The 24,291-nt window shown below is 36.8% G+C and overlaps 1 long non-coding RNA gene across 1 annotated transcript; it reads left to right on the top strand.

Annotated features, from left to right (window-relative positions):
• Positions 1 to 10,069: 10,069 nt before the first annotated feature.
• On the top strand, positions 10,070 to 12,030 carry LOC107808693 (uncharacterized). The gene is made up of 2 exons (XR_012700956.1): positions 10,070 to 10,198; positions 11,606 to 12,030. It is a non-coding gene; the product is annotated as an uncharacterized LOC107808693 (long non-coding RNA).
• Positions 12,031 to 24,291: the final 12,261 nt, after the last annotated feature.

The raw sequence follows: 24,291 nt of genomic DNA, 5'->3' as shown, positions 1-24,291 counted from the left end.
AGCTGAGCCCTAGGTGTTACACCCCATGTTTTCGTACGTGAAAGTACGCCTTAAGTAAATTGAAGGAAGCTCGAAAATGAGATGTTACATCCCGCATTTCTGTATGTTAAAGTTTCGTCGTAAGTTAATCGACGTAAGTTTGGGAATGAGATTATTTTGAGATTTTAAGTATTATGCTACTTTGAACAAGTGAGAGTAAATTCATGAAGGTGAGAGGGTAAGCAAATCGAAGAAAATATCGAAATTTGACATTTTGAGATAAAATACGGTCCAAGCTACAATACCTGATATTTATGGACTAGTGCCATACAAGATACCACATGACCATGATAGTAAGATATATAAAATGTATTAAAAGTGAGTAGTATTTTAAGTAAGTTGAGATAATTCTTAATTATGTGGATATTTGGTTAATTATGGATTTTTAGGGGAAGATTAGCAATTAATTAAGATATTTTGGATAAGCTTGAACCCCAAACGTGGCCGCATGAGATAATCATCCAAATGACTCTTTAATTCACAAAATAAGGTGGCACATCTAAGGAGCTTGGTGGCTTAGTCATCACAAAGAATGTGGGGCCCACAACCCATAATCTTAAAAGCCTTTCTTACATTATGTAGTAAGATAGATTGGCTTGCTAAGTATTTCTCAAACAAGACATCATAATGAATCCTTTACAGATGTTTATGGCAACGTAATTCACTTCAAAAAAGTGATGAAAGATTTTGATCAAATTCATTTAAGAAAGATATCATACGGATGTGCTATGGCAAATTACTTCAACAAAATTCATACGAGACTACGTAATGTAATAGCAACGGAATTTGCAATTTTAAGAAAGTACGGTACAATTTTTCTCAATAACATCATACGGATTTTTCCCTACTTTGATCCACCGTTACGTGTTTTCGCAAAAGACATGTGTTAGAGGGATCACCAAGAGGATCGGTCCTGGTATGTTAAGGCTATCCCTTCTTTCTTTTTGGCATGATCAATACGATACAAACGAAACGAGCAAATGCACAAATTCCATAAATGACTCGATTTATAGAAATACCAGAGGTTCCTATGTTCTTGATTCCCCATATGTCTTATTATTCTATCGCCTGTTCATGGGTTTCAGAAAATACGTAAGTTGATAAAGTTTATTTCATGATATTAATCAGAGGCATAATGGTCTTATGGCATTCCGAGAAATTTTATTGACTTACTTCTCTTGCATTTATACATGTACATTGATCCATGACTAGAATGCGTTATATACACGTATATTATATGTATATGGGATATGGGAAAAGGTTATGGCGTTATATACGCACCACCACCTGATCAACTGGTATACGTTGATGATTTTGCCCACAGTGGCTGAGATGATATGATGGGATGCCCTTAGAGGCTTGATGATGTTATGAACGCATATACCTAAGCATGGTATGACATTTATACGCATATGCATGACATTGTAAATATCAATGATTCACAGAGTTTTTTAGATTTACATGTTGAGTCTTTTACTCCATGTCTATTATTTACTGATTTGCATTCCTTCCATACTTGGTACATTATTTGTACTGACGTCCTTTTTGCCTGGGGATGCTGCGTTTCATGCCCGCAGGTCCCGATAGATAGGCCGAGAGTCCTCCAAGTAAGCTATCAGCTCAACGGAAGATGTTGGTGCACTCTATTTACTCTGTAGTTGCTTGTTTGGTCAGTATGATTTAGACGTGCATTGTTTGGTATGGCGGGGCCCTGTCTCGACCTTTATGATAAGTATGTACTCTTAGAGGCTTGTAGACAGATATCATGTATACGAATACTTGTATGGCCTTGTCGGCCTATATTTTAAGTATATAATGGATCACATGCCGTATAGGCCCGCATGTCACAAGTATGAGTTTCTATATCAGGTTGGTTCATCCTATATGGAGTATTCCCTTATGTTTATTTTGGTTAGCCCATGACGGCCCGATTTGCTCATTTTCCAATGATAATACGATAAGAAAGATATGTTACGTTGGTACTCGGTTGAGTAAGGCACCGAGTGCCTATCGCGGTCCATCGGTTTGGGTCGTGACACTAGGTATATCGGACATTTTGAGATTCTTGATAGGGTTGGAAAGGTGGCCTACATACTTGCACTACCACCTAGTCTAGCTGTAGTTCATCTAGTGTTCCATGTTTCTATGCTCTGGAAGTATCACGGTGATCTGTCTCATGTGTTAGACTTCATCTCATTCTAGTTGGATAAGAAATTATCTTATGTTGAGGAGCCGGTGGCCATTTTGGACAAGTAGATTCGAAAGTTGAGGTCGAAGAACAGTGCTTCAGTAATGGTTCAGTGGAGGGGACAGCCAGTCGAGGAGGCGACTTGGGAGATCGAGCATGATATGCGTAGCCGTTATCCTCATCTTTTCACCACTTCAGGTATGTCTCTACACTCGTTCGAGGACGAATGTTTGTTTTAAGAGGGGGTTGATGTAACTACCCAGTCGGTCATTTTGAGTATTTTAGCCCCGATCCCTTAATTTATGCTTCCTCTATGTTATATTGTGGTTACCTGACTCGCCGGAGTGTTCGATTATGGTTTCGGGTGAATTTCGGAGTGAGATAGGACACATAGTCCTTAAGTTGGATGTTTAAGTCGTAGAAGTTGACCATAGTTTGACTTGTGTGATGATGACTCTGAAATGGAGTTTTGATGTTTAATAGCTCTATAGGGTGATTTTGGACTTAGGAGTGTGTCCGTATGTGAGCTCCGTTGGTCATTTCGGCGTAAATTGGCGAAAGTTGGAAAGTTGGAAGATTTAGGAAAGTTTGACCGGGAGTGGACTTTTTGATACGAGGTCGAATTCTGATTCTGGAAGTTGGAATAGGTCCGTAATGTAAAATATGACTTGTGTGCAAAATTTGATGTAAATCGAAGTTGTTTTGGTATGAATCGGCGTTGGTTTCAGAATTTGGAAGTTCATAGTTCATAGGCTTGAATTCGGGTTGCGATTCATTGAATTCTTGTTGTTTGATGTGGTTTTTGCACTCAGGTTTGCTTGGTGTTTTGGAACTGGTTGGTATATTCAGACAGGGTCCCGGGGCGTGTGTGATTCGGATCGATATCGGATCATTTTTGGACTTATTTAATTACTGAAAATTTCCAACTTCTGGTGTCATCGCACCTGTGGAGGAAATGACTGCAGGTGTAGACTCACGTGTGCGTGTGGGAGAGCGCACAAGCAGAGAAGGCAGCCTAGGTCTGGGCTCGCAGGTGCGGAAATAGTTCCATAGAAATGGCTTCGCTTCTGGGATAGAGAGGATCGCGGGTGCGTCCATAAGCGCAGGTGCGACGCATTAACCGCGGGTGCGTGCCTTTTTTTGCAGAAGCGGATTCTTTGGGCTTAAGTGAAGTCCGCACCTACGATGGCTTTTTCGCAGATGCGGCAGTGTGGTCGCATGTACGTCGTAACGGGGCAGTAAAATGGATTTTTCAAGGGTTTTGCTTCATTTTCATTTTGGAATTTTGAGAGCTCGGTTTGAGGAAAACTTTTAAGGGATTTTTAGAGGAATTGTTGGGGTAAGGATTTTTGACTCATTTTTAATTAATTTCTATGAATCTACTGTTAATTACATCTTTTAATTAGTGTTTTGGATCTTAAAATTGGGAAAAAAGTGTAGAAGTCCTTAGACTAAATTCTTGAGTTTTGAGAGACGAAATAAGGTCGGATTTGGATAATTCTTATATGGTTGGACTCGTTATCGAATGGGTGTTCGGATTTTATAGTTTTGGTCAGGTTCTGAGATGCGGGCCCGGGTCGACTTTTTGGGGCGATGTTTTGCTAAAATCATAATTTTATTATTTAAATTAGTTTCCTATAGTTATATTTATAGTATGAAATTGTTTTGGCTAGATTCGAGCCGTTCGGAATTGGAAAATCGAGGGAAGGCCTTCTAGTTGATTGATTTAGTGTGGTTTGAGGTAAGTGACTTGGCTAACCTTGTGTGGGGAAAATTCCCCTTAGGATTTGGTATTGTTGTGATAATTGTGATATGTGGAGTCCGTGTACGCAAGTTGACGAGTGCGGACACAGGCTAAATGTTGAAATTCTAGTTTTAGCTACGTAATTTCCTTTTCATGCCTTATTTTAGTTACTTTAGCAGGTTATAGTCATCATGTTTAGCCTAACTTCACATGTCTACTTGTCTTATCTCTTATTTGTAATTTGTACTACATGTTTAGTTGAATTACTTGCTTCTTCTAAATTCTGTATTCATTATTTAACTGTGGAATTCTTTACTTGAAATTATCCTTGAAATATCTTGCCGTTGAGTTTGGTGTTGAGTTACAAAGGTCGTGGTTTCTATTGAGGCAAGGTATGAGTTGTGAAATGTCATTTTACTTAGTTATTATGTTATGGCATTTGTGTTTTTGTTGAGGTGATTATTTGGTTGTTTGCACGAGGTTTCTACTGTGTTGTTGTTATTGTTTTCACGAGGTTTCTGTCATGTTGTTGTTGCTATTTGCATGAGGTTTCTTCCGTGCCGTTGTTATTATTGATACGCATGCGGTGGTATAAGGTCTGGGTGTTAAAACGCATGCGGTGAGATAAGATGAGTTTGATATGCATGAATAGTAGGGGAACTATGATAAACCATGCAGTGTGATAAGGTGGTCTAAAACACGGGGTGCTATTTCGGGAAAAATAATTTTTAAAACTAAATGTAAAGGCCCCCGTGGTGATATAAGAAAGATTGTGAGTTACTCTTATAATTTGGGACTACGAGGCGGTACATCGGGAGTGCCCCTGTTGATCTTTTCTCTATTTGCTGTATTTGTTTGGTTGTTGTCTCCTTAACATGTAAAATCCTTGTCTTCCTTTCGTGTTGTATTGATTGCCTTGATTCCGTTCTGTTAACTTTCCATAAATTCTTTATTGTTTCACTTCCTTTTTCATTATCACTATATCATTATGTCTTCTGTCTTATTTCTTATTATCTCTAGTAGAGTCTTGACCTGACCTCGTCACTACTCTACCGAGGTTAGGCTTGGCACTTACTGGTACCATTGTGGTGTGCTCATACTACGCTTCTGCACATATTTTTATGCAGATCCAGGTACATCTTATCAGCCCCGGTATTAGCGCGCTAAGTTGCTTTCTTTTGGATACTTCAAGGTACACATGCCTGCGTCTTCATGCCTCAGAGTCCCCTTCTACCTTGTCATTCCTTATTTCTTTTCATCTTTATAGACAATGATGTATAGGATTGTTCGGTATTGTATCTAGAGCTTGTGACCTATAACTCACTAGGGTTTGGGATTGTGCATATTGAGGTTTGGTAGATTCTATTTATGAAATTGTTGAGATGTTCAAGTTTTAATCTCTTATTTAATATTTCGGCATATTGTTAGCCTTACCTAGTCACGATATCCTATAGAGGGAACTTGGGATCGTGACACTTCTCCTTTTTTTCCTCCTTCTTCCTTTTATTTCTTTATCTTTTCATTTATTTTATTTGGCTCCCAATTTCAATTTAAATTGATATAAGTATTTTGATTTTCGAGCACATGTTTGTAGGTAAAAAAAAATAAATAGCTTCAAGTAGAGTTTTTTTCGAACTTATCAATAAGCTAGACTGATACTGTCACGATCCAATTTTACCTATAGGCCGTGATGGCGCCCAACGTCATCGCTAGGCAAGCCAACGGGGAACTAGCCATGTGTTTATTCCTTTTAACAATTTTGAAATAGTTGATTTTTATTTGTTAAGTAAGTAAGAGGTGAAAAATTTAATAAAATAAAGTGTAAACTAATATAAGAACAAGTGTAGGATCTGAGAAGTTGTGGCGAGGGGTCTACATCGACACTTATTATGGTCTAACAATAAAATACAGGAATGCTAAATAAACATAGAGTATGTGAAAAATAATATTAATGTAAGGCCTAGTTAAAATTTTCTAATGATTTAAGATTTTAAAGTGCGCCAACGGTGTTTGGGAATAACATGTTTGAGTATTAAAGGAGACCCATGGGATAGAACCATATTATTTTGAAATGAAAAAATATTTTTAAGGTGTGTTGGAACATACTAAGGAGTTTTGTGAATGACAAGAATTTGTGTGGAACAAATTGGATACATTAAATGGAAAGTATGTCTCAATTCGCACAAGATCCTACTTCAAATGTATTTTGCTACCAAACTATAACTACTTAGGAGGTGATCTACCTATTAAATTAAAACCCTTTGAGCCTAGTTTCTAACGCTTTAAACCGATCGTCATTTGGACACTCCTACAAGAAGTTGTAACAAAATTACCAAAGGCTGGAAGAATGTGATTCTGCGGTCAGATGTGCGACTGCAAAATCATTATGTGAACCGTAAAACTGATTCTGCGACCGCAAAATGGTCGTAGACTTGACCAGTGCATCCTAGTTCCGGGCATCGGTTTTTCAGTCCATTGTGCGACCCGCATACCCATTGTTCGGTCCATTGTGTGACTGCAGACCTGCGTTCGAAGGGTTAATTTTTCTATTTTCATAACCCGACCCCATTTTGATAAATAACATTTGGGGCTTATTTTGGGATGACTTTCTGAGGGTTTTAGAGAGAGGTAAGAGCACTTTAGAGAGAGAAGGAGGAAACCTAACATTCTAATCATCCAATCTTGCACCAATCTTCAAGAATCAAGGAAGCCAATCACAAGATTTCATCTAAGAGGTAAGGTTCCATACCCTAGTTTTAATTTCGAGTTTGGGGTAAAAGATGAATAACGTGGAGTATGGTTCTTGGGTGTAAGAATATTATGTACACATGTATGTACAACTAAGGTTTGTGGGAAGATTGTTGAACTCAAATGGGTAAAGATTGAGTTGAGGAGTTAAGGAAATCTTGTAGAAGAACCTTGTAGTTAAATTTGCACATCTAGTGTTTGATAAAATGCTCAAATGAGCTGAGACCGTGAATATCTTCCTAATTATGGTTCAATTTTGTTATGTCTCAAAATAGATTGGGATTGCTAGAATTTACGGAACGTTGTAGTAATTTAAGAAAAGCTCAAAGCGAGGTATGTTGGCTAAACTTCTTTCCTAGAATTGAATCCCATGATGTTCTTGTGAGTCCCGAGTTATTCTTTATAAATTAACTATTCTGAATAAGCTTTGTGTTGAAAGGTATATGTTCAAAATGTATTTCGGATGCTCTTATCATATGATGTTATCCTTCGGGAATGTGTTCAAAGCATGAGTTGGGTATAAAAATATTATGATTCCAGGTAGTGTTTCAAGTGAAGGCTATTATGCCAAATTGTGTAAGAAGTCTCAATGTGAATAAGACTCTTAATTGCTCATAGGTGTACTAAAAGTCGTGATTAGGGATTCCTTGTTGTCGATAATCTATATAGATACTTGAAAGTGAAAGTAGTGAGTTGGGGATATAAAGTGTGAATACCGTGCCAAGAATGAAAGTTATACTTGTGGCCAATAGCGACAACGATGTGAAATGATTTGTGAAATATTATGAAATAAGCCTTGATTCAACTATTCCAAATTAATTCCGAAAATAGAATTATCCAAAAGTTTATGTACCCAAGTCATGTTCAAATGTGGTTGTTCTAACTAATGCTATGCTTGGTAGGTATTTCCAATATGTTTTGAGTTCTTACATATTCATAAGTTGAAATTGTGTATTGCCCTTTTTGGGGAAAGGTATTTCAAGAGTATTCTATATGATGATGTTTATGATGATAATCCTTGAAAGTAAAGAAATAAAAGTGCGGAATATGATATACGACCATAATGCTATAAATAAAGAATAATATGTATGGCCAAGGGAGCCACTGAAATAATGATATTGTAAGTAGTTGAAAGTAATTATGAAGTGATATATGGTGTGAAAGGTTATGAGATGAACGTATGTGTACTTATGTTTCCAATGTGTTATAAGCTCCTACGTCCTCATGAGGAGAGGCTATGGTGTTCCTAAACATTTTAAATGTTCTTGATGTCCTATGATCACCCATGGCAAGTACAAGTAAATGATGGTATGAACATGAAATGTGCTCGTTTGCCAAAATGAGAATTATGAGGTGTTGTATGTCCATATGGTTTCAATCATAGTATGTATGCTACTAAAATAATTAATGTAAATGACTTCGACGTTAAGTCCCCCAGAGCCATGAACTTAGCTAATGGCCTCAAGATGTCAAGTGAGTGAATAATGAGATAGAAGGGAGATGTCCTTTATTAAGTGATGATGAACCTTAAGAAAAGGAATTGGGCCCATGTGCCATTGAAATTGACTTATTGATTTACCATGCATGTGCTAATGTAATGAGTTGTGTTTCTCCATGATGAGCATGAACATGAAGTATTCAAATGATATGAGAAATTACGACCTTAAATGTAATGACAACTATGTCGTTTTGAGTTCATATATGGTATTGTGATTGGGATTACACCTCCACCCACATACATTGGGGTGAGACGGCAAGGACGCTTTGTGTAGGGATTGTAGTATTGTGATACACCTCCACCCGCATATATTGGGTGAGGCGGCAGGACCGCTTTGTGTAGGGATTGTGGTATTATGATACACCTCCACCCACATATATTGGGCTGAGGCGGTAGGGCCTCTTTGTGTAGGAATTGTGGTATTGTGATACACCTCCACCCGCATATATTGGGGTAAGGCGGCAGGGTCTCTTTGTGTAGGGATTGTGGTATTGTGGTACACCTCCACCAGCATATATTGGGGTGAGGCGACAGGGCCGCTTTTTGTAGAGATTGTGGTATCGTGATACACCTCCACCCGCATATATTGGGGTGAGGCCGTAGGGCCGCTTTGTGTGAAAGTGGTTATAGAGGATCCCCGACTTAATATCTATAAATTTGAATGTGAGCTTTTAATAAATTTGCTTGACGTTAATGGCTATCTAAGCCCTTTTACTATTACCATGATTCATCATATTCATGTTGTATTTTCAAGCACTTGAATATGAGTATTTGTATTGTGTAAGTGAACATTGTGAACGGTCTACGAAACACACATGTGTATTATATAGGTGATACTACGAACGGTCTATGAGACGCATAGGTGTAAAATATTATATGTGAACACTAAGGACAGTCTATGAAATTTATATGTGTAAAATAAGGGAGGAAGGTGCCACTTCCATTGGCCTTGTCTGTACATGTTATTACAATTACATTATATTATGTATTCCACGTATAGTTCATATAACTCAGTTGATCCTAAAGGAAGTTTAGAATGATGCAAGTATAATAAGACTTGAAATGTGATCCTATGAGATGTTTCGTAGTTTCTTGATGTACTTTATTTGCCTTTTGTTTGAGTTACCGCATTTTCATATGTTGTTTTGACTGCCTTACATATGAGTACTATTCCACATATACTCACGTCCCTTTTGTCCGGGGCGCTACATCTTTTAATGGATGCAGGTATACTTCTACAGGATGATATGGATCTTTGATAGGGATTTTCTTCACTACTCAGCTTATGGTAAGCCCTCTACAGTTCTAGTGGGTGTTTGGGTCTAGTTCATTTTATATATTTAGGTATCTATTGTCATAGAAGTTTCATGTATATTGTGGGTCATGTAATTAAAGATTTGAGTTTTGTCATGCATTTAAGTTCACAGTATTTACAGCTATTTATAAAGCTGTGTAACCATAGCATTTTTCCACCGAAATTTCCCACGAAAAAATTGTTAGTGGCAATTCTCATCGAAATGCAATGGGAAAATTAAAATATCCGTTCCAGAAAAAATAAATAACATTTCCCATTGACTATCCGTGGGAAATTTTTGGCGTAAAAATGCGCGTATTTTAGTTCCCTCTGGTTCAGTGGGAAAATTTATTAAAAAATAATTATATAAAAATAAAAATAAATTCCCAGAGAAGATAGTGGGAACTTAAACAATAAATAAAAAAAAGTTTTAAAATATTCACACAGACTCAGTGTGTATAAATTTTTTTAAATTTTTTTTTTTTAATAATTATGGAAAATATTTCCCACAGAACTTTCACACGAAAGTAGTGGGAAACTTATTATTATTAACGTTTTATAACGTTTCTCTTAATATATTCATTCACATAAGGTTTTCACTTGGTCTATTTAGAAATGGGTTTTCCCTTAGGCCCCCTCTGTCGTCTCTCTTACTTCATGCACAGAGAGTTTTCATTCCATTCCCAGGTAAATCGACCTCTCTCTCTCTCTCTCACCCGATCGATCTCCTTTTTTCGTTTTTGATTTCCGCCAAAAAACTTCGAATTTTAGGGATTTTATACCGTTTCAAACCCTAGGTTTAAAAAATTAATGCATCCTAAAAATTAAAAAATTTAGGATTGAATGTTAGAGTTTGGTTTCTAGTAGTAATGCGTCAACGATATTTCTGGTGCTTCAACGAGATTCGGATTTCTAGTAGTAATGCATCAACGAGATTTACCATTTCGGTTAGCGATGCTATAATGATATTGGATTATGATTTGAAGTTTTTCAGTATTGCTGGATACATGTGCTTGTAACTATTGCTGGATACATTTACTTGCTCGTACAATTCTGCTTCGTCATCTTATTATATTGACATACCCGATGACCATAACATTGGGAGGTGCTCTAATAGCGAATCAATTTTTATTTGACCAATAAAATAGTACTCCCTCAAGTGTAAGTCATATGCGACGTTTGTAATGTAACCGCATTCAAAGGAAGCAATTAACGTACAAAGACTAAGGCTTATGCTAATTCTGTACATCTCCTTCTAATCTGTTCATATTTGATTGAAATGTCTTGAAAAGCAACTGAAATATTAAATATTTTCAACTTGCAAAGCTCCCCTTTCTTATCGTGGCATACTGTATTAAAAATGGTTTCCCCTCTTCTTATTGTTTTTATTTACTTTCCTCTTTGTTTTTTTCGATTTCAAGAATATATCACTGCTAATACTAAAGGAGAATGACCAATACTATTCATTGTCACATTCCTCAACGAGAATATGATTCTATCTCTACAAGAATTAGCATAAGATATGGAATCTCCAATTACTGTTCTTAAGCCATGTTTGGATATGAACTTTTTTTTGTTGATGTCCGCAAACGAGCAAAAGTTTTCAAAGTCAAAGTGAAGTCGAATTATGTCAGATTATTTTACATCCCTGCCACATTTACATCCCTATATGCAGGAAGAAAAAGACATAGATCAAACTATGGAGAAAAGTGGAGTTATGTCAGATTACTTTTTTGTGTTTGGTTTGTCATTGAAACAGAAGCCTTATGTCTTTATTGCTTGTGCAGTTGCCCTTAGTGAAAAGTGTATAAAGTAGGCTTTACTATCAAAATCCTGACCAAAATTCACACCATGTAAGTAACTAAATATGTTGAATTTCAACTCAAATATTTCAATAATAATAAGTAATGTGATACAATTATTAATAACTTCCTCAAGAATTACTTGTTCTGTGCATTAAATGTTGCTTAGTTATTTAAATACAGCATAACACTTATTCTCATGTTTACGTTAAAGCTTGAGAAATAAAGATACTTACTTGTATAATTTTCTTTAATAAAATTTACTTTTCTAATAATTGTAATATTTTTACAGAATAATTTCAATCAAATCTTGGAGGAGTTCATTCAAAGTCCGTCGATTGATGATCAAGGTAGGCCAATCCAACCAACCCAGGAGGAGCCCATGGACATGTGGATTAAAGCGGTTGGTGGCGTGCATAAGGGGAGAGTCTACGTCCTTGGATCAGAGTTTAGTCTCAGTCATCGTACTTCTGGATTGTGTAGTTCTTATTCTTCCTCACATTGCTCTTTTGATGTGGATGAGTTTGAGCAATTGAATAGGAAGGTGGCTATCACGCCCCAAACTCGGGGAGCACGACCGGCGCTCAACCGAGAGAACCCGGCCGAGCAAGCCTGTTAGACTTCCTTCTACCCAAACTCATCCATGAATAAAGAGGAGATGTACTCCATTAATAAAACACCGAAAAGATTTTATTAACAACTTCCTTTTTATTCCCATTAGCAGCTTCATTCATAATTTCCAAAATATTACAAGTTTATACAATTAATGAAAAACATGATTTCCAAATACCAACATTTCTAGTTCAATTCTCCAACACCAACCACATCCACAACCTGTCTACGGAGCCTCTAAATATAATAGAAGAGTAATATGGAAATACCGGCAACAAGGCCCCGGCTATATCTCAAAATACAGTACATGAGAAACAAAAGATACATGACCCCGAAATGAAGTGGGGCTCATCAAATTAGCTGAAAAGAGTGCACTGCTATAACTGATCAATGTCGCATGTTGTAGAACCACCTGCATCCATTAAAGATGTAGCGCCCTCGGCAAAAGGGGCGTTAGTACTGTCGAATAGCACTAGTATGTATAGCTAAAAGTCCTCTTTCAAAATAGAATGCCCATATAAAAAAAGGCAACACATAGAAACAGCAAGTCATAATCAACAATATCCAAATGTTCAATTAAAATATAATAATCTTCAAAATACGAACATCATATATAATTTTGGTTGGGAGATCATTAGCACCGATATACCACCGTCTTGGTTAGCACAGAGTCCGATCACACCCGATCGGCTAGGCCATCTCCTCACTGACAATGTGATTTGACAGGTGATGCGAAAGAAAGTTGTTACCAAGAGTAGTACCACCATGTGTGCAACATGGCGTCTGATCTCCACCCGATCAGCTAGGCTGCCTTCCCACATATGCCATGCAAGTTGACTTTTCCAATCCACAAAGGTTTTAGTTTCATCCCAATTGTGGGGAATAATATCACAATTTCCCAGAGGTTCCAATTTCATCCCAAATAAGGGGAATAATCTCAATCCACTCCTACACCGACACGTGTAGTTTCAGGTGTAGGCCTTATGACCCACCCTTCCTCGGTATTGCTAATGATGCTCCCAAAAATATTTTTGATTTGATTTGCAAACAGAATTATCATAAATACAATTGTACTCACCTCAACATCTTTCACATTATATAAATTCTCATTAGTATTTCCAGTCATTCAAAACGACAATATTTCCTTGGCACTTTAGGTCATTCAAAAGATTCTTTATTCCTGGCACGATTTCCGTATTTCATATTCCACACTTTCACCTCTTTCAATTTCAAAGATCACCATCAAATATCAACATATAGAAAATTTCAGAAATCATATATTTCCAATCCATTTGAAATGGGAATTTCAAACACAAATGGTTTATTCCCAAAGAATGAGGCATACCAAACAACAATAGAAACACACATGAAAAATCATAAACAGTCAATACACCATTTACTCTTACAACACTCTTCCCCAGAATTGACAATGTACAATTTCAACACATGAGTATATAGAACTCGAATCACACTAGATATATTTATAAAACAAAGCATTAGTTAAAGCAACCACTAATGGGCATGAATTGAGTACTTTGCTTTTAGGCAATTCTATCTTCGAAGTCATTTGTTTAAACAATTGAGTCGAGGCTCATTTCATATTCTTTATCGCATCTTCTCAAATCATTTGCACTACTAGCCACAATCATAACTTAAATTCTTGGCACATTGGTCACACTCTATATCCCCAATTAACTTATTTTACTTCCAACCATCTTTATAGATTATCAACAATAAGACATTTCCAAATCAAGACTTTAGGTACACATATGAGCAATTAAGAGTCTTAAGAATATTGAGATTTTCTCACAAAATTTGGCATACTAACTTTCATTGAAACACGACTCAAAGCCATAACTTTTTAATACGCATCCCATACTTTGAAACTTACAGAAATATTATGGAATTCAATTCCAAGAGAGAAAGTTTAGCCAACATACCTTGCTTTGAGCTTTCCTTAAATTACTATAATGTTCCGAAAATTCTAGCAATCCCAATTTATTTTGAGACATAACAAAATTGAACCATTATTAGGAAGATATTCACGATCTCAGCTCATTTGAGCATTTTATCAAACACTAGGTGTGTAAATCTAACTACAAGGTTCTTCTATAAGATTTCTTTCACTTCACAACCCAGTCTTTACTTATTTGAGCTCAACAATCTTCCCACAAACCTTATTAGTACAAGCATGTATAAATAATGCTCTTATACCCAAGAATCATACTCCAAATCAACCATCTTTTACCCAAATTCAAAATTGGAAATTAGGGTATGGAACCTTACCTCTTAGATGAAGATCTTGTGATTAGCTTCCTTGATGCTTCAAGATTAATGCAAGATTGGATGATTATAATGTTAGGTTCCCTCCTTATCTATCTAAAATGCTCTTACCTCTCTCTAAAACCCTCAGAAAAACACCCCAAAATAAGCCCCAAATCCTATTTATCAAAATGGTGTCGGGTTATGAAAAGAGAAAAATTAACCCTCCGAATTCAACTATGCCTTCGCACAATGGACCGCACAATTGGTGTGCGGGTCTCACAATGGTCGCACAATTCGGTGCCCAGAACTGGGCTGTTCTGGTCCATTCCGCGACCAGTTTGCGGTCGCATAATCATTTTGCGATCGCATAATGGTCGCAGAATTTCATTCTGGCAGCCTTTGATAATTTGGTCATAACGTCTTATGGGAATGTCCAAATGATAAACGGTTTAAAGAGTGGAAAATTTGACTCAAAGTGCTTTAATTTGATAGGTAATACACCATATAACTCTTCCTATCAAAATAGTTATGATCGTTTGAAGTTAGGTCTTGTGCGAACTCACTTGAAACTTTATTCCATCATAAATATTTCAACTTGACTTAGCCATGGGGCTCTTCTTAGACCATAAACCATTCTTAATGCACCTCATACATATATTATCATGATCAATTGATATCATTCATATAATTGTCTACATATAAAATAATATAATTAGCGCACATCGACTTTCTTAATAGCGCTTAAGTACTTCAAAATTTTCCAGGGTGTTACATTCTCCCCCACTTAAGAATATTCGTCCTCGAATGTTTTACAAGTCCCTTCTAAGAATAGATTTACCATCATTTTACCTCCAACCATTATACATAGGCACTTATAACTACATCGGTCGTATACATCCTTTCCAAAATTTCAACTTACTTATGGACCTTAAGATTTGGCTATCTTTATAAATTCTTAAAAATTTCGACACAGTTTCTCCTGTAACTGGGCATATCCACCTGTCAGAGAATCTCAAAAATCAATCCTAACAATATATCCATTACTCAACAACGCATCACAGTATATATCAACACCACCTATCTCAATATTAGGGCATTACATTAACAAAAGTGGTATCTTTACATGAAATGTACACATTTAAACCATAATACATAGAAGGTACGTTTTTGAACCACAACCATTTGGCTCTACGAACAAGTGAGAATATTTCATTTCCTCAACACTTTCGGCCTACGAGGTGATCTCCTAAACTCACAGAATTAGCCATAGCACTTGACGGAGGCAATCTTAACTTCCGGACTTATCTAACAAGGGTAGCAAATAGTTGCTCCTCATAATCCAATTATCTATTAACTTCACCTTATTAGACATAGACACATGAAACATCGGGTACACGAAGAACAATAATAGGGAAATATCATACTCATAGTTTGGCCTATTTCCTTTCAAAATTTCATAAGGCCTAATGTGACTACACATACCTTACCTTCCTTAACAATTCACCCAATATATTCATAGAGAAAATCTTGAGAATAACCCGTTCACTTTCTTCAACTCTAAATCACTACGCCGAATTTCCAAACTAAACCTTTGGCGACCTCCAACAATTACTCTAAGATATGCTAACTTTAATATTACCATAAAACTTCCTATCCAATATGTTTGTTCACTGGATGACACTTCTTCTTTGACATGTTTGACCCTTCAGCCCCCATAGGTTACTATAAATATGAACAATGAGGTTCGAGATTGGGCTAGAATTATTTTCAAGATTCCATCAATGTGCTGAGCAAAGCATCTCAGGAGGTTATATCCTAAGAGATATGAATGTTACTACCCATAGCGCTGACATGGTTAATCATTGTGATGACATCATTGATTCGACAAATGAGGCATAGAGTTGCCTAGTAGGCATTGATAATGTAGGGAAAATGTTCATGATTCTGAGATTTAAAAGAAATGAGTCATGAAAAGAACAACAATAATTGTTTCATTTCATATGTGCCTTGTTCGGCAATAGTAGGCCTCAAAGAGAAATAGTTAACCACATGACACCAGTCGTCTCCTGGAGTGTAGGAAAAATCTGTTTAACTCGGAATGAGAATATTCTAGCAACTGAATGTGATATGAGTTTCAAAATACATGAAGTTGCATTATGCTCGTAACATTAACTAGCACAAGGAATCTATGCCCCAAGCCCAAGAGGATGAAAAATAAGTTGAGCACTTGTGATATTATTATCATTCTAACAGCTTAACCCTTCGCAATAGTTGATCCTATATGAGAGGACTAGAGATACAACAAACTTGTCTTTCAAATCAATATGCTCATCATAAAGCTGTTTAACTTTCAACCACACACGAGTGAAATCATGTAGATAGGACATCTTAATGGTTGGATGAAATCATGTAATGGTTAGAGAGAATGTACACTTTGCTATGAGCTAGACATGTTCCTGCCATAATAATTCTCCAGCTACAATACCAGGCCACTTCATGGGTAACTACAATTCTAGGAACAAAGTGAGTTACACACTGGGACATGATCTAGGTGGATATGAAAGTCATACTGAGATGGGTGAACCAAAAAGATCTTCCTGTGACAAATTCACGAAAAGCTCAAATTCCCGAGAAACTTTATACAAACAAGTGACCATTTCAATTGACATGTACACATATAATAGGTGCTGAGATATGCCCTCATGATACTAGACAATGAAAAGGATTCATGATATTATTCACAAAGGAACAAAGTGATTGTTCAAACCATAGGAGTCACATACACCGGAGAGAAAAAGAGTGGCTCAAGAAGGATCTCAACACTAGGCCATTATACATTGGATTTGATACCACATAGGTGAACTTTATGATTGTGCATGCATAAGCACAAGTGAGCAGATGTTATCCATTTGAATCAAAACGTTCTGTAAGAAATTCATCAGGTATAGTCCCTTATTGAGAATTTAGGGAAGCAAGTAGGAAGTATTAATCCTAGAGTTATTACTCAATTCAAGGACATAATTATAGAGCTCAGTTCCACAAGAGGTCGTAAATAAGAGAATTTGTGATAGAGTGGATTCACGAATAATGTGTCTCGTTCAAAGAGTAGATACATGCAATGTTTTGTGATTCAACGTTTTGGTAAAGACCATATTTATGTAGGCCTCTTCAATATAGATGTACATATACAACAAGGAAAATAATGCGGTATTCATAATGATGTACTAAGGAGTGACTTACATGATGACTTTAGATTAACAGGGCAGTACCTTAATTAATGTCCCTCTACTCCACATCCAAAATATACATTAGTACCATAGTGACATACACCTAAATGACATCTCATACACTTCACACAACGAGGATTAGGCCCGTTAAACTGACTCACCCCACCGACCTAATATTTACCCTTTTTGCATAAGTCATAAGAATCCCTCTTATCTTTCCCCCAAACATTCACGGCGGGAGTAATAATCTCTGTAACAATTTGCTCTATGGATCTTTGGAATTCCCCAATCCTACCACCCCTAACACACTCCTGAGCATACTCACAACATGACGAAAAAATGTTCCCACCTGCATATCGGGCAGACATGGCTAGGTGTACCCAACCTAGGGCATTTGTTCTTCTTGTGCCCCCTCTTTCCACAACCATAAAATATTTCAAGAGTCTTTCAAAACATCCCCAAATGACGTTTCTTAGAAATCAAAAATTCCGGCTTATTGGTACAAACAACCCTCTTTCGTTTCTTAGGTGCTCTTACCACATGATCCGGTGGCACGATAACATTAATAGGGACAAGGACACTTCCCTTAGCAACTGGTTCTTTCAATACCTCCTCGCTGCCTCGAACCCGTGGGTTACTCATATGAAAAATAAGACATGACGAGGAATTTAGCTTCCTACCTTGAGCTCTATCGCACGAACTGGAGTATCAAAGAAGTGTGAAATTCCTAAATGTCCAAGTAGCCTCCTCATTATAGATATGGTCGACAACACACCGATAAGAAGGACTCTACTAGACACGGCTCCGAGACATCCTAGGACACTTTAAAACTTTAGGCTCTGATACCAAGTTTGTCACGCCCCAAACTCGAGGAGCGCGACCGGCGCTCAACCGAGAGAACCCGGCTGAGCAAACCTGTTTGATTTCCTTCTACCCAAACTCATTCATGAATAAAGAGGAGATGTACGCCACTAATAAAATACTGAAAAGATTTTATTAACAACTTCCTTTTTATTCCCATTAGCAGCTTCATTCATAATTTCCAAAATATTACGAGTTTATAGAATTAATGAAAAACATGATTTCCAAATACCAACATTTCTAGTTCAATTTCCCAACATCAACCACAACCCACAACCTGTCTACGGAGCCTCTAAATACAATAGAAGAGTAATATGGAAATGTCGGCAACAAGCCCCCGGCTATACCTCAAAACACAGTACATGAGAAACCACCTGTATCCATTAAAGATGCAGCGCCCCCCGCAAAAGGGACGTTAATACTGTCGAATGGCACTAGTATGTATAGCTAAAAGTCCTCTTTCAAAATAGAATGCCCATATAAGAAAAGGCAACACATAGAAACAGCAAGTCACAATCAACAATATCCAAATGTTCAGTTAAAACATAATAATTTTCAAAATACGAACTTCATATATAATTTTGGTTGGGAGATCATTAGCACCGATATACCACCGTCTTTGTTAGCACGGAGTCCGATCACGCTCGATCGGCTAGGCCATCTCCCCACGGACAATGTGGTTTGACAGGTGATGCGTAAGAAAGTTGTTACCAAGAGTAGTACCATCATGTGCGCAACATAGCGTCTGATCTCCACCCGATCAGCTAGGCCGCCTTCCCACATATGCCGTGCGGGTTGACTTTTTCAATCCACAAAAGTTTCAGTTTCATCCCAATTAAGGGGAATAATATCACAATTTCCTAGAGGTTCCAATTTCATACCAAATAAGGAGAATAATCCCAACCCACCCCTACACCGGCACGTGTAGTTTCAGGTGTAGGCCTTATGACCCACCCTTACTCGGTTATTGCTAATGATGCTCCCAAAAATATTTTTGATTTGATTTGCAAACGAAAATATCATAAAGACAATTGTACTCACCTCAACATCTTTCACATTGTATAAATTCTCATTAGTATTTCCAGTCATTCACAACGACAATATTTCCTTGGCTCATTAGGCCATTCACAAGATTCTTTATTCCTGGCACGATGGCCGTATTTCATATTCCACACTTTCACCTCTTTCAATTTCAAAGATCACCATCAAATATCAACATATAGAAAATTTCAGAAATCATATACTTCCAATCCATTTGAAATGGGAACTTCAAACACAAATGGTTTATTCCCAAAGAATGAGGCATACCAAACAACAATAGAAACACACATGAAAAATCATAAACAGTCAATACACCATTTACTCTTACAACACTCTTCCCCAGAATTGACAATGTACAATTTCAACACATGAGTATATAGAACTCGAATCACACTAGATATATTTATAAAGCAAAGCATTAGTTAAAGCAATCACTAATGGGTATGAATTGAGTACTTTGCTTTTAGGCAATTCTATCTTCGAAGTCATTTGTTTAAATAATTGAGTCGAGGCTCATTTCATATTCTTTATCACATCTTCTCAAATTATTTGCACTACTAGCCATAATCATAACTTAAATTCTTGGCACTTTGGCCACACTCTATATCCCCAATTAACTTATTTCACTTCCAACCATCTTTATAGATTATCAACAATAAGACATTTCCAAATCAAGACTTTAGGTACACATATGAGCAATTAAGAGTCTTAAGAATATTGAGATTTTCTCACATAATTTGGCATACTATCTTTTATTGAAATACGACTCAAAGCCATAACCTTTTAATACGCAGCCCATACTTTGAAACTTACGGAAATATTATGGAATTCAATTCCAAGAGAGAAAGTTTAGCCAACATACCTTGCTTTGAGCTTTCCTTAAATTACTATAATGTTCCGAAAATTCTAGCAATCCCAATTTATTTTGAGACATAACAAAATTGAACCATTATTAGGAAGATATTCATGATCTCAGCTCATTTGAGCATTTTATCAAACACTAGGTGTGTAAATCTAACTACAAGGTTCTTCTACAAGATTTCCTTGACTTCACAACCCAATATTTACTTATTTTTGCTCAACAATCTTCCCACAAACCTTATTAGTACAAGCATGTATAAACAATGCTCTTATACCCAAGAATCATACTCCAAATCAATCGTCGTTTACCCAAATTCAAAATTGGAAACTGTATGGAACCTTACCTCTCAGATGAAGATCTTGTGATTAGCTTCCTTGATGCTTGAAGATTAGTGCAAGATTGGATGATTATAATGTTAGGTTCCCCCCTTCTCTCTCTAAAATTCTCTTACCTCTCTCTAAAACTCTCAGAAAAACACCCCAAAATAAGCCCCAAAGCCTATTTATCAAAATGGGGTCGGGTTATGAAAAGAGAAAAATTAACCCTCTGAATTCAACTATGCAGTCTCACAATGGACCGTACAATTGGTGTGCGGGTCGCACAATGTTCGCAAAATTTGGTGCCCAGATTTGGGCTGTTATGGTCCATTCTGCAACCAGTTTGCGGTCGCATAACCACTTTGCGATCGCATAATGGTCGCAGAATTGCATTCTCGCAGCCTTTGGTAATTTGGTCATAACTTCTTGTAGGAATGTCCAAATGATGAACAGTTTGAAGCGTTGGAAACTAAACTCAAAGGGATTTAATTCTATAGGTAATACATCATATACCCCTTTCTATCAAGAGAGGTATGATTATTCGAAGTTAGGTCTTGTGCAAACTCACTTTAAACTTTATTCCATCATAAATATTTCAACTTGACTCAGCCATGGGTTTCTTCTTAGACCGTAAACCATTCTTAATGCACATCATATATATATTATCATGATCAATTGATATTATTCATATTATAGTCATTGTCTACACATAAAATAATATAATTAGCGCACATCGACTTTCTTAATAGCGCTTAAGTACTTCGAAATTTTTCGGGGTGTTACAGTGGTGAACATTACTGAGTTGTATATGCAAGAAAGGGCTGCAAAGGAGGAAGAGGCGAGGCGGAGGGAGGAAGAAGATAGGCGAAGAGAGGAAGAGGAAAGACGAAGGGAGGAAGAAATGAGGCGAAAGGACGAGATATTAAGACTTGTCACTAGTGATGTTGAAAGCCTCAAGTCTCAGATAAACTCCCTCTTAGCATCTGGTGCATTTCCTGTGCACCGTTCTCCAGCATCTGATGATAACTAAGGAGTAGTTTCTTTTATTAGCTTGTCTTGGATTGTACCTGGATGTTGAATGTTGGATTTTTTTAGTTTTTGTTCTACTTTCTGATTAGTTGGATATTGATTATGATATGGATTGATTAGTTGTTATTTATGAAATGAATTGGATTGCATATTGAATTAGGTATTTGAATGCTTAATTGTATTTAGTCTTGTATTGTTTGTTGTACTTTCTGCTTGGCAGGTGGTGTAGTTCTAAAAACAAATTTGGCCATGAAAATATTTTCCAGATTTCCCACGGATTTCCCACCGACTCCGTGGGAATTTTGTGCATATTTTTTTCTAGAATTTCAGCATTTCCCATTGATATTCGTAAGAATGTTCATGTGTTTATTTCCAGGTTATGAATATTTTCCACTACTTTGGTGAGTAAAAAAAATATATCTAAATTATTTTTAATAATTCCCACGGATTAGGTGGAAAACTTAGGAAAATTAAATTATTATATTTTCTTACTTTTCCCACGACGTTCGTGGAAAATTACACTAGTGACCCCACCAAGTTCTCGTCAAACCTTTAGTGGAGATCTCCCTGGGAATTACCCACGAATGTCCTGGGAAATTATTTTCCCACCAGCCATTTTCCCACTGAGCGTCTCTCCTAGGAATGTCGTGGGAATATTGAATTTTCACACAGATTTTCCACCGATTCTTCCGAGAAAAAAGTCTGTATTTCTAGTAGTGAGAAGGAAATTTGGGCAAAGGAGTTTGTTCTTCGCAAACGCGAGGGGAAGTTCGCGATCGCGAAGTTCTGCAAGTGTTGAATCGTGATCGCGTGGTGTTTGGTCGTGATCGCATGGAGTCTTCTGGGTGTGCTTCGCGATCGCAGGGAAAGTGTCGCAAATACGAAGAGCATTTCACTAGAAGGAGTATTTTAAGTCTTAATCGCAAATATGAAGGGCGTTTCACTAGTAGGGGTATTTTAAGTCTTAATTCTGAGATTTAGCTTATTTTCACCATTTTTGAGTTTTGGAGAACGGGAGGAGAAGATTTTGAAGAGAAACTTTAACTTAATCTTGAGAGTAAATAATTACTACTTAATTTTGATCATTTATCTTGATTTTTCATGGATTTCTACACCAAATTAAGAAATTATAAAGTAAAATTTGGGGGTTTTGTCTATAACTTAAGTGAGTTATTTTGAGGTTTTGGACTCGAATTTGAATACTAATCACATATTTAAACTCATGAGGTTATGGGTCAACAGGATCTAGTCCTAGACTCGGGTTTTGGCCATGTGAACCCGGACTGACTTTTGTTGGCTTTTTGAGATTTGAATAAAGATTGAAGCTTTATTAGTTGGAGTTAGTTTCTATGACTTTATTTAACCTTATTAAGTATTATTTGGCTAGATTCGGAGCATTTAGAGGCCACGAATAGAGTTAAAGGCGTGAATGAAGGCTAAAGCTTGTTCTGAAAGAGGTAAGTATCTTTTCTAATCTTAATTTGAGGGAAACCACCTTAGGATACGACCTTTCTTGCTAATTGTTATGTGTTGGGAAAACATATATGCGACGGGACGAGCGTGTATGCGAGTGCCATGGTTTATTCATGTTCAGAGTAGATTTTAGCTTTCTTTATGCCTTGTTTGGTTGTATGTTCTTCTAAACTTATTCTTTGTTTATTTGTATGACTACGTGAGCCTATTTATTCATGCTAGATATCATTTTATAACCTCCTTATTTGGAATGATGACATATTCTTGAGATATTGGTATACTTGATTCAATCATAGTAATATTTGATGATATGAGCACACATGCACATCTTATTTATTTTGTCCATGTACACTTTATTAGTTATTATATGAGCATATAGATTCATGCTCGGTGGTGAAGAACTTACTTCAGATTGTTATGATTATGGCACATTTGGACATTTTGAGTGGATTGATATTGATGTGGCACGAGGTTTCTATCGTGCGGTTATGATGATATTGATAACGTTATGGCACGAAGTTTTTATTGTGCAGCGTGTGAATACGGATTCATCCCCCTAGGGTCGCCCTACCATGTTTCTCTCTTGATGATGTACACGCGGTGTTTGTGAGACACTGATGAGTGTCAGGTTATGATGGTATTAGTTGATGAGTTAGACCTGAAGGTAGAAGCTTTGACCATTCAGGTGAATCCTTTATGCATATTATAAGCCTTTGGTACTTATCTTTTGACATGATACTTGATGCCTATGTGACATGCTTAGGACTTGATAGTCGAGATAGAACGATTCATGTTAAACTGCTATATCATGATGCATTTTCTATGATACTATATCTCTTTTCATTGCTTTGCTATGTATAAGCATGAAATGAACATGTATATTTGTTAGTATTATCATATGACTTGAACCTAGTCACTACTTCACCGAGGTAAAGTCTTGATACTTGTTCGGTACACGATATTTTTGTACTCTACTATACTTATGTATCTTTTATATAGATTCTGGCATTGGTTCGAGTGGACCACTCGAACCTCAGGATGGTGCCTAGTAGCTGACATATGAGACTCGAGATAGTGCTGCTTGATCGTCTGCAGACCCTTGAAGTCACCTTCTTCTATTATCATATTGTTATTTCATGTTTCAGATAGTATTTTGCACTTCTGTATTATGACTCAGTTGTATTTTTATCTTAGTATCTCATAACTTCGTACTACCGGGTTTTGGAAGTTATTGTGGCGTTTTTTCCTTTTTTGATGTTATTGTGAGGCTTTATTATACTTTATCTATATC

The sequence above is a fragment of the Nicotiana tabacum genome, chromosome 17 (genome assembly GCF_000715075.1).
Source record: "Nicotiana tabacum cultivar K326 chromosome 17, ASM71507v2, whole genome shotgun sequence".
NCBI classification, from domain to species: domain Eukaryota; kingdom Viridiplantae; phylum Streptophyta; class Magnoliopsida; order Solanales; family Solanaceae; genus Nicotiana; species Nicotiana tabacum.
This window is presented reverse-complemented; position numbering and strand designations above follow the sequence as displayed.